This window comes from Rhincodon typus, chromosome 24, assembly GCF_021869965.1.
Source record: "Rhincodon typus isolate 14 chromosome 24, sRhiTyp1.1, whole genome shotgun sequence".
Taxonomy (NCBI): domain Eukaryota; kingdom Metazoa; phylum Chordata; class Chondrichthyes; order Orectolobiformes; family Rhincodontidae; genus Rhincodon; species Rhincodon typus.
The window spans coordinates 15087805-15099790 of record NC_063355.1 but is presented as its reverse complement, the minus strand read 5'-3'; the positions used below and the strand labels follow the sequence as shown (position 1 = coordinate 15099790).

General features: G+C 39.4%; 1 long non-coding RNA gene across 4 annotated transcripts in view; it reads left to right on the top strand.

Moving 5' to 3' along the window:
- Positions 1–11728, top strand: part of LOC125486010 — a 35948-nt gene extending 24220 nt beyond the window's left edge. Inside the window, exons 3-4 of one of the 4 annotated variants that reach the window (XR_007264705.1) lie at positions 1721–1866; positions 10992–11728. This is a non-coding gene — a long non-coding RNA (uncharacterized LOC125486010). Of the gene's footprint in view, positions 1–1720; positions 3263–5384; positions 5493–7526; positions 7864–10991 lie in introns of those variants that run through there. The other 3 variants (XR_007264707.1, XR_007264706.1, XR_007264704.1) reach the window with 3 other exon arrangements.
- The last annotated feature ends 258 nt before the right edge of the window (positions 11729–11986 follow it).

Below are 11986 nucleotides of genomic sequence, written 5' to 3'. Positions count from 1 at the left end.
CCAAGCAGCAGGAAAGCTGATGTTTCAGGTCAGGACGCTTTTCAGAAATGGGGGAGGGTCCAGACCCGAAACATCAGCTTTCCTGCTCCTCTGATGCTGCTTGGCCTGCTGTGTTCATCCAGCTCTACACCTTGTTATTTCATGTTCTTCTAAGTTACTTCTGATTTACTGCTTGAAGCCACGGTAACTGTCCTGGAGGAATGACTTCACTGACTGTGATCCATTACAGGTTTGCAATCGTACTTCTGAAGGTTTCTTCTCTGAGGTTTTTCTTTTAAAACTCATAAACAATTTCACCAGAACTACTAACAGTTGGCTTGGTTTGAACCATCCGAGTAGCTCAGTCTGGAGTTATGGCTCTGAATTCTAGGTTGATGTCCAGTAGGATACTCACATCTGATAAGGGTGGAAGCTCTCTTTTCTTCAGTTGTATGGATTTTAGGCACTCATTAGAGCGATAAAGAATTAAATACCCAACAGCTGGCATAAAACAATGGCCGTGGAAGGAGTGTTAGGGGTTGTGGCCTGTCAGATTATTAACCTGCCAGTGAATATTTTCACTTCTTCCAAATATTCTTCAAGAGAACAAAGACATAGAACAACTGCTCAGAGAAAATTGCTAAAAGGGTACTTATAATGTTTCTACTCATAGCAATTAAAACACTTATTGTCCTCATTTATCCCTACCTATTTCTCCCAATGAAACTGAAATACCAAGAATGATTTGGTAGCATCACATCAGAAAAAAAATGAGGAGTTGGGGCCAAAAATGGATTTAAGCAAGGCCAGTTTCAGCTGATTAATACCTCTCACTTCTTTATGATCCAATAATATCTTTCTATATCTTGATGGTAACAACCTCCCCCTCCTCCCACTCCACCACAATTTACTTCCTTGTTTGGTGTATTCATTTAGCACTATGTTGTATAATTACATAGGTTTGGCAAGATAACAATATGGCTGTACTGCATAGGTTTCATATTTTGATTAAATATAGTGCTTGATTGATCTGGTCTTACAATTTTGAATTATGACACATTTTGTCAAGGGTACAATTTTGGGCAGACCTATATAAAAATATAACGCAGTCACCGTGCAAAGGAGCAACGTCACTAATTGGCAGGGTCCTAATATAACTGCAAGCCAAATAGCATATCTCAGAGCAAAGTCTCTCAATATTCGTAAAACATTATACTGCTGTACCATAACCGAAATAAATAACAACTTGCAGCTTCCTTATGATTTCATTTTATTACAGGTGATGTTCTTCCTTATGCAACACAATCTCTGATAAACTAATCATAAATTTGGATCCATTAAGCCTTAAGTATCTTTATTTGAATTCAGCAAGATGCACAATGGTTATAATGTGTGGATTTTGGCAAAAGATATATTACAATTTGTTGGGAATGTATATAGGCATCTGTCCATATTATTGCATCATAAAGAAGTGTTAATCAGTAATAAGTATTAATCAGCTGAAAGTGGTCTTGCTCAGATCCATTTTTCATCCTTATTTCTCTCTCCTTCTCTTATGCGATTCCACGCATCCATGATGCAAAAATAGCTTGTGAGACCATCCACGTTTTTTTTGCATAAAACTTGCGGCTGAAAAGTTGGATCATGCTAACCTTAAAAAGAACATTAACATCAATCCTGTAAAAAGCAAAACCATAGGACAGGAATCACAATGTAACTGTCTGTTTTTGGTCCCGAACAGATGCCTGCAACCTTATCAGGTGGACGTTGCCTGGTGTTGGGGAGTGGTTCTAGTGCTGTTCCTGCTGTATGAAGCTAAAGATGCCATTGACAGAAGCACAGGGAATTGATGTCCTGGCCCCCCATTGTTGGTTATCAGGAGATATAGTAAGTCTTGTGTTCATTAGGTAGCACTCCTGCCTCTGAGTCTGAAGATCCAGGTTTAAGGCCCTCCTCTTGTCCTGTTAGACATAGAAGGAACATTCGTGATGCAGCTCAAACAGTTGATACTCAGCCTGCAGATTCTTCCAACAATTCCCCATCCGTTTCCAAAGGAAATTAAATTTAATGTGATGATACTGAACAAACAAGCAAAGGTTGTAAGTCAGTCACAGTCCCAGACTTAGTTTGCCTATCTTAGGTAGCAGCAGGGTCCACCAGTGTTAGGGTGAGGTGTTAAGAAGAGTTTAAAGGTCCATCTTGGGGAGCTATGTGTGCATTCATTCTCCATGGCAAATGTAATTCTGCAGTGAAAGTGCAGAACATGCAATATTGGTAAAAGTGTCTATATAGGTCTCCAGGGTGCTCTCTTGAGCCAGTGTTAGACCCTTTGGGTATGTGCAAGTAGGAGGCCTAACAATTGGAGGGGTGGCAATCAAGAGAGTTTATTTTAGTAGTACCCTAACATGAAGTTAGGAGCTTCACCTGGTTCTACTATAATTAAATAAAACTTATCTTTTGGCATCTTTGAAAATGTTTGGTTTGGCTGCCAAGTACCTGACAATACTAAACAACCCTTGTTTGTGCAGGCTATGGTCGCCTACAAACAAATTTTGCAAAGAGAACCTCAAACAGATGTTAAGCCTTCAATTTGCATGCAAAGTGCCAAACACTATTTCATGTGTGCACCTGGGTATCTATTTAGATATCTTGCATGCTGTGCATTTGTAATTCTTTAATGATGTGGGTATGCCTTCTGCCATATTGGCCCTTAGACACCCAATTTATGGTTATAAAACAGGCATGGCCTGATCCAATTTCTAGCTCTGCACTTTTACAAAATGTGTTGGTGAAAGTGATATCACAACATTGACCCTGCAGCTGATTAGATTCAGGAAGCACAGGAAGATAACATGGATTTTGCAGTACAACATGTGTTACTGCTTGACTGTTTTAAAGTTCATTCTTTTCACAGAATCAACAAAATCCCTCCAACTGCTACAAGATTAACAGGGTCAGCTTCATGACTGTGATTAATCATAGCATGTGACTTGGTATCTCCCACAAACAACAGCCTTTCCAGCAGTGCATATGTTCCTGCTATTCTGGTTGATCCCACATTTACAACTAACCTGTCGATTTCAAATAAAGCTTTCTTCCCGACCCCCCACTCCCAACCCCACCCCCACACCTTTCTGAGGATTTAGACAGCCGATATGTTCTCCATTGTCTAGTTTTCTTCCAAGTATACAACAGAATTATCTAAACAATATGCTGTGTGAAATACTGAACTCTGCATGGTGCATTGTGAGAAAATAAAGGATTGTTATGCGATTTTCATTTATAGCTTCTGGTGAGGTGTTGACTTTTTTAAATCAAATATAACACAACATTTTTTTTAAAAAGGCAACCAAAAGAAAACCTGTCTTTAGGCAATGGTTCATCAAGACCATTGTAACCACAAGCACGTCTTTGACAGGTGTTACCAAATCTCTCGTGAAATTTTATCTCGAGTTTTATTTCACTAATCTTCAATCAAAGAAAGCGTGGTTGTTCTGCTTTGTGGACGAGCCAATTATTTAACAAAGTCTCACTATGCCCACAGCTCAAGTTCCAGCTCTCCTTGGACAAGAGGACAAATTTCTCATGTCCTTTGGGAAGACTGTGTCTGCACACTAGGTTAGGTGTAGCAAAAGCAGAGACCTGTTTAAGGAGAATATATAACAATAATTTCAGTACGCATTCAGTGCACAGCAGATTTTTGCAAATCTGGAAAGATAGAAACTTTTCAAACCACAATCCCATTTATTCCACCATATTAAAATTCCAACAGTGTAAAAAAGTTAGTTATAATGATGCTGTGTAAATGCCAAGGAAATATAATTATCAAATGAGATGACAGTTTTGAATTTCACATAAATTTTTCTTCATTGATTTTTGGCTATAACCCAACTGCTCGTGACATGTTAGCCACTCCCGATGAGGAAAGCACTGTGTAACATGCAACAGCCGTTGTTCAAGAATTTTTTTTTAAACATCCTGCAGCTATACATGCACAGATGGGCAAAGTCAGTGTGGGCAGTTTGCCCTGCCTCAGTACTTACTGTTTGCTATGGATTTAAGGCACACCCCAGTCCCCAGAAAGTTAATTGTGTCTTTTCCCCTGAAGCAAGTGCCTTCTTCTGCTGCTACATTCATGTTTAGTCTTGTCCTCTGCAATAATATATCATTGTGCTGTTAAGTATTAAGATTGTGGCAAAGGGTTTCAATAACACACAGAGAATGAAGAATTTTAACCAGCCTTCTAAAAGAATTCTCACTCTCCAAAGGAATTTAAATAAATGAACTTATTTAGTGTTTGAAATAAAGCAGCAAATGTTAAGTGCCAAAGTGTCAAATTACATTTAGCTCAATAATGAAAATGCCTCCAAGCTAGATCCAAACTTAGATTCCCAACATCTCAATCAGATTAGACCAGCATTCCATAAAGCGTTGCAAACTAAATTTGTTTACAATTTATGTATTTAGTACTTAACTGAACAAAAGTCTGCAAGATTTTCTAACCACACACTTTGAGCTGAATTTCCTTTCTAGGGGCTGAATTCTGCCATTAGAATGAAATGCAGACCGGGAAACAACAGTGGGCAATTTAGTAGGAGACAGCTAAATAAGTGGGCCGTCTCTTGGAGCCCTGTCCAATTTTGTACAGCAGGTGGTCAATAGGAGACTGGCACAGGTGGTTGGTGCCAAAGTGGGTAGCAAGGTGGCTCCATTCTCAATCGCTGGCCACAAAATGGTGATGTAAGAGGACATGGAAAGTTAGCACCATCATTTCAGACGGGAATAGCTCCCGAGACTCACAGTAACAGCTCAATTTTCAAAGTGATACCATCCAAATAGGATAGAACCAGGCAGCTGCCAGGCTTTCAGGGTCAGCCTTCTGATCTGACCAGTACTTAGTGTGCAGGGTTCAAATCTAGCCAGGGTTGAGATAGTGCCTTGAAAGAGTCCTTAAGAGGCTAAGAATACAGGACAATGGTGTTGCATCCAAAATCATGGAGTTGTTGGGGGATGTTGAAACCTGGTTATTCAGCTTCACAAAATTGTACCATTGCCATCTCCAATCCTGCCTTCTCAGCCAAACAAAGATTCAGCCTCTTGTTTCCTCATTTAACAACAAACTGATTGTCAAAAGTCTGTTCCATGAGAGAGCTTACTACCTGCTATGACAGCTTTATGTCACTAAGTAAAAGCTGTGCTTACACTCGAATTTCTTATTGGTAGCAAACGGTATTACATATCTGTGGTGGTACTTAACTACCACAAGTGTTTCTTGCTCTATTGTTGATGATCTCAAAGTATTATTAATGGTATTAATAGTGGAGTTTACATATTTATAAATATTCTTAGTATCTTTTAAATATTTAGAGGCGCAAAGCTAACAATCACTGTTGAACTTGTTCTAGAAATGGAAAGAGAGCAAATGGTACAGCAAATGCTTGGAATTTCCTGTTGGATTCAGGATTCCCAAATGGTTTGGTCTACTGGCCTGAGAACAGCGCAGTTGGCAGGAGTACAGTAATCATTTGCAATATATACTTTCCTCATGGTCTCATTGTAGTAAAAGAACATTTAATGTGTTGGAACACTTGGATGAATAAATAATGTAGTTCTTTAGAGACTAGTACGAACATTTTTCACTTGAAGTGTAACAAAAATTGCGACACTAATATTCCTTTGCATAGTATATCAATTATGTTCACTGTAGTTTTAAAACAAGTTGAAACTAAACTCTATATCAGGCCAAGAGTAAAGTTCCCCATACATTCACTTTATTCATAGTAGGTTCTTTCAGCGAGTTCTGAAAGGACTCATTGCAGAGCTGTCTATTGCTTTAAATAGTTTGTCTATTAAGTAAGGAATTAGCTAGAAAACTTACCTCATTGTAAGGAATGCAAAACAGAAGTCTGATATTTATTTTGGCAATTCCTAGTCATTCTAAGCATAGTTAAAATAAGCAAAGTTTGAATTGTATATAAAATGGCATTGAACTACTATTGCGGGATTCAGCAACTGCTGTTACAATAGTGACAGTGAATAACTAAAAGATGCACATGTGTGGTATTAATCAGATGTGTGCAAGTTGGTTGGTACATTTTTGGCAGCGAGCAGCATGAGATGTTGTTAAAGGGATGTAAGCATAAAAGAATTGTTGTTATATGTGGAGTTACAGTGAGACAGTTTGTGAGAAACAGGGGCAAGATGAGATGTGTAGAAGAAATCCTTGCTATGGATGGGCATCAATCCATCTTGCTTTTATTTAACAGTTTTTTTTCCAAGAGCAGCATCTGTTTCAGGTTAATGCTATCAAATGTTTCGCTTCTTACATTTGGTTTTGTCTGTTTCTCATCTTCACTTCGCTTGCCCAATTCACCAGACTGTTATCAGTGTTTAAATTATATTTACAGCATGTATGGCTATACAGTACAATGCATAGTTTCAATTATTTTCTCTGTAATAATTTTTATTAGAAGTTGAAAGTTTGCAAGATAGATGTCCAGATGTTCTTCGTGAGACAGCATTTAAGCCCCATCAAAGTACAAGTCAGAAATCTAATCCAGCCAGTATTGAAATAATGATTTCAAAGCATTTGCCTCTTGTTATATGTTACGTGATGATGAGCTCATTGAGTGAATGTCATTCGATCACTTCCATGTATCCTTCAGAGTACCGCATCAATTTGGATCAATCTCATTTCAAAATATGTGTTTCAACAAATTTCAATGTTTCACACTTAAAATGAACACGGTTATCAGATTGGCAAGTTCTCTAGAGGCTCAATTTTTGAAAAACCAAAAGGGACTTGGTAACAAAATCTTAGCTCACAATATAGAATAAGCAATGAAGAGAGTAAATAGGTTTTTAAAAAAATTCCACCGGCTGGAAGATAACCAAATATTTTAAATTTAAGCATTTTAGTTGAAATTGTATTGGGATGTATGCCAGTTAGTAAGGTGTTAATATGCACATGGCAGAGATGCTTGTGGCTCGTGTAACTGGTCATACTTTTTCTCCTATTTTGGACGTAGTTTTGTTCATTATTTTCCTGTTTCCTCCAGTGATGTGCTTCTCATAGAATGGCAGATAGGTGATTTCACACCAGTCTCTGGAATTGTGATGTGAATGACTTATCCTCCAATTACCTTATTTTGAGGATTTAGCTTGGGTCAGTCATAGCACTCTTGATTCAGACTCTGAAAGTTGTGGGTTAAAGGCCCATCCTATTATGCAGAACGGAGAGAGTTCTGCATTGTTGGTGTCATCTTTCAGGTGAAATGTTAAACTGAAGCCCATCTGATTGTTCAGTTGATCATAGCAGATCCCATACCACTTTTCAAGGAATAGCAGTGCCCAAAGCAACAAACGTCCCCCAATAAATACCATCAAAACAAACAAATGATTATTAATTTCAATGTCTCTGCGGAGCTTTGTTGTATGCAAATTGGTTCCTTATATAACATTTATTACTCTTAGAAAGGTAATGCAATGAGTGTTGTGTTTTGAGGAGATGAAAGGCACTATATAAATGCAAATCTTTCTTATTTCAGCCATTAATGCCATTTGGCATTGTTATTTTGGTGACTTTACTGTGAACAAAATTGTATCTCGTCTGCAACAACCAGTCATCCCAATCCAACCTCGTCCAGTTGCCAGCATTTGGCCCCTATCCCTCTAAACCTTTCCTATTCGTATACCCAACCAGATGCCTTTTAAATGTTGTAATTGTACCAGCCTACACCACTTCCTCTGGCAGCTCATTCCATCCACACTGCATGATAAAGTTTTCCCTCAAGTCCCTTTCAAGTCTTCCCCCTCTCACCTTAAACCTATATCCTGTAGTTTTGGACTCGCCCACCCTAGGAAAAAGACCTGGGCTATATCACCCAATCCATGCCCCCCCGCCCACCATGATTTTATAAACCTCTACAGATCACCCCTCAGGCTCTGACACTCCAGGTAAAAAAAGCCCAAGCCTATTCAACCTCTCCATGCAGCTCAAACTCTCCAGTCATGGCAACATCCTTGAAACCCTCTCAAGTTTAACAACATCATTCCTATGGATGGGCAACTAGAATTGTACGCAGCATTCGAAAAGTGGCCTCATCAATGTCCTGCAACATGACATTCCAACTCTTATACTCAATGAAGACTAATGAAGACAAGCATGCCAAACATCATCTTCACCACCATGTCTACCTGCAACTCCACTTTCAAGGAACTATGAACTTGCACTCCAAGGTCTCTTTGTTCAGCAACACTTTACCTTCCTCTGCCATGGTTAAAGAAAATCATGCCACATCAGCTGATAATATCCACTGCGGAATGTAAGGAAAAGGAAACAGCAACATGAACTCCCCAGTGAAATGAATCAGTTATACTCTGCTGTGCTGCATAAAACGGTGTCTCATGTATATGTTTTCCTAATTGGCGTTTGATTATCTAAACTAATCAATTATCCAAACATCCCTTGGTTCTAATTAGTTTGGATAAGCTGTCAGTCTGCTGAATGGGATGTCAAAAATGTTTTAATGTCAGCATTGAGCTAAATATCAAATCCAACCAGTTTGAAGTGAACGTAGACACAATGTTGAGCATTATCAAGGAATTCGAGACTTGCGCCACATTCCTGAATATCACCAGCATGCACAAACACACAAACAGAAAATCCCCAATTAAGAGTATTTGCATTTCATAGGGAGTCAATAACATATGACAATTCTGGTAAACTAATTCCAAACACCTATTAACACAACTAGTTAGAAATACCCATAACTTGGATAAAGATTTATGTTTTCTTTCCATGTGTATTGTTTACATACATATTGCATGGGAGGAGTTTGATTTTGATTTCTGAAATATAATAGTGTCTAACCTGTTGCCCAATTGGGGCTCCTGCACATTCTGTGGTGTTGCTAGTTGACAGGTTTCTACCACACAGAATAAATGATTGATACTTTAATTAAGTATATGCTTGTCAGAAACCTCTCTTTCTGTTTTTTTAAAAGAACCTTTTAACTGCAGGAAACTAAGGCAGGAATATTACTTGGGTAAGCTAATCAATTTTCGTTGTATTATTTAGGTGTCTGGCATCACTCCAGCATCTGACATTTAGGTAGCTTATCAATATAAACTATCAGTGCAAACCCAGCAATTACTTCTAAGATGCAAAAAAAACCCCACTATTGAGCTGTCAATTTTAAACAGCCAAATTCTCCAAATTCAGCAGGCACCAGTAACCTAATATCCATATGTACTCGGAGCTGTCATTTTTCTGCATGAATTTCCTTGATACTTTTAATGACATACTGACCACCTCATAAACTGTTGCAGAAAATTAATCTTGAATGCATAGCAAGGGCATGCATAATGTTTGCAAATTGCTAACTCAATCTCATCACTTAACTTCATGAGTCCAAAGTCCAACTGATGAAATTTGCTAATGTATAGCTTGGCTTCAAGATTACAAACCCTCCAAGAATTTTCCTGGAGGCTGCAAGAATGGAAGATTAATCTCCAGGACTCTGCAGTGAACAACTCAGGGGAACAATCAAAGGAACATTATCACAATTGTGCTTTTTTTTTCATGTTCTTTATCAAGATATTAGAGTGGTGAAAATAGACTGTTTTGCTGACAATCGAGATGAATCCAACTGAGTCGCTTCCATTTTCAATTGGTAAGGCAAGACAGCATGCCTTGAGTATGGACCAGTGCCCCCCATGTGGAGCCAGCAATGTTCGTGATAGGATTTCACTTGATGTAATACCCAGAATACACCCAACAGAAAACAACCATCCTCTACATGTCCCCCATCAGAATGATCCGAAGGTTCCCCGCTTCTTCCTTGAAAACAGGGTTGAATCGTCGCAAATACCATCACCTTCCTTCACCTGGCTGAGCTCAGTCTCACTTTGAACGACTTCTCCTTTAACTTGTCTCACTTTCTCCAAGTCAAAAATGTGGCTATACATATCTGCATGAATCCGAGTTATGCCTGTCTCTTTGTGGGTTATGTGGAGCATCCTTTGCTCCAATTCGACTCGGGCCCCCACCCATTGTTACGTCAACTATGTTTTCATTGCTGCTTCCTGCTTATCCAAACTTGGAAATATTAATCAGTTTTGCTTCCAATTTCCATCCTTCGCTCACCTTCACCTGGTCCAGCTCTGACTCCTCCCTTCCCTTCCTTAATTTCACCGTTTCAATTTCTGAGACAAGTTGTGTACCAGTATCAACCACAAAACCCACAGACTCCCACAGTTTTCATGACTACACTTCCTTGCACCCTGCTTTTTGCAAGGATCCCATTCCATTCTCCCAGTTTCTGTGTCACATCATTCTGATGATGCCTCCTTCCACAGGGTGCCTCCATCATGTCCTCCTTTTGCCTCAACTGAGGACTCCCCCTCACAAAGATTTAGAGGGTTGTTAGTGGTCTCTGACAATTTTCTTCATTTCTGTCTTCACTACGTCCCTTCCCTGTCAGAGCAACAATAGGGTTTCCCTTGTTCTCACTTTTTACTGGCTCAATGGTTAACACTGCTGCCTCATAGCACCAGGGACCTGGGTTCGATTCCACCCTCAGTCTGTGTGGAGTTTGCATGTTCTCCCTGTGTTTGCATGGGTTTCCTCCAAATACTCCAGTTTCATCACACAGTCTAAAGATGTGCAGGTTAGATGGATTGGTCAGGGGGAATGCAGGGTTACAGGGAAGTGGGTGTGGGTGGGATGCTGTTCTGAGTGTCGGTGTGGACTTGATGGACCGAATGGCATGCCTCCACACTGTAGGGATTCTATGATTCTAGAGGGGTGTGAGTGTAAGGAATAAAAAGATGCAAAAGTTTAAGGTGAAATTTTTGCACCAACTAGAAGTGCAGCGAGGTCAAATACTGTACTAGAAATATGTGAGATTTGCAAACATTTGAATCAAAAGAATGTCATACCTGTTTCAAGTTTCCCATACTGCAGTTAAAGGTCTCGTTACGTACTGCTGTCATTGGCTGTTCCCCAACAGGTAGAAAACATGAGACAACAAGGTGCAGAGCTGGATGAACACAGCAGGCCAAGCTGCATCATAGGAGCAGAAAGGCTGACGTTTCGGACCTAGACCCTTCATCGGAAAACATGATTTGTTGGAGGGGAGGATGATGAACTGATGATGATATGCAAATTAGGACAAAAAGGATAGTGGGTACTTACCTGCCTCATTCGATCCTGATTTGCAAAGATTAATGTTTGCTACCAGTTTCACTATGAAGGTCCGGCTACTGGAATCCAGGTTCACACAAAACATTGGAGACTGTGGCCAATGAGCACCAGTTCAACACGCCAGTTCTCCATGACTGGTGCACTAGCAAGACATAAAACAAACCTGATCAGTTCATCCAAGTTATGTATTGCATAGAACTGACTCATAATTGTACAAACAACAAAGAACAACTGTGTGCATGCAGGGTTTTGTATGTGGTAAATAGCTGAGTTCCTCCATTGTAATTTTCTAGCTAAAGTGGGACAATCAAAGTGATTGTGAACTTAAGACATTAGTTTAAGTGAGTTGTTTAAGCAGATACATTTTCTTTTGTTTTAACATTTATGTAGAAAGATAATAAATAAAATAATGATGCCATAATATTATGACAGGAATGAGAGTAAGGTTATGCGATGGCCGAGTGGTATTATTGCTGGACTGTTAATCCAGAGACCCAGATAATGTTCTGGGGACTTGGATTCAAATCCCACCATGGCAGATAGTGGAATTTGAATTCAATACAAACAAATCTGGAATTAAGAATCTAATGATGACCACGAATCCATTGTCAATTGTCAGAAAATCCCATCTGCTTCACTAAAGTCCTTTATGGAAGGAAACTGCCATCCTTACCTCATCTGGCCTATATGTGACTCCAAACCAACAGCAATGTAGTTGACTCTGAACTGCCCTCTGGGCAATTAGGGATGAGCTATAAATGCTGCCTAGCCAGCAGCATGCTCATCCCGTGAATGAATAAA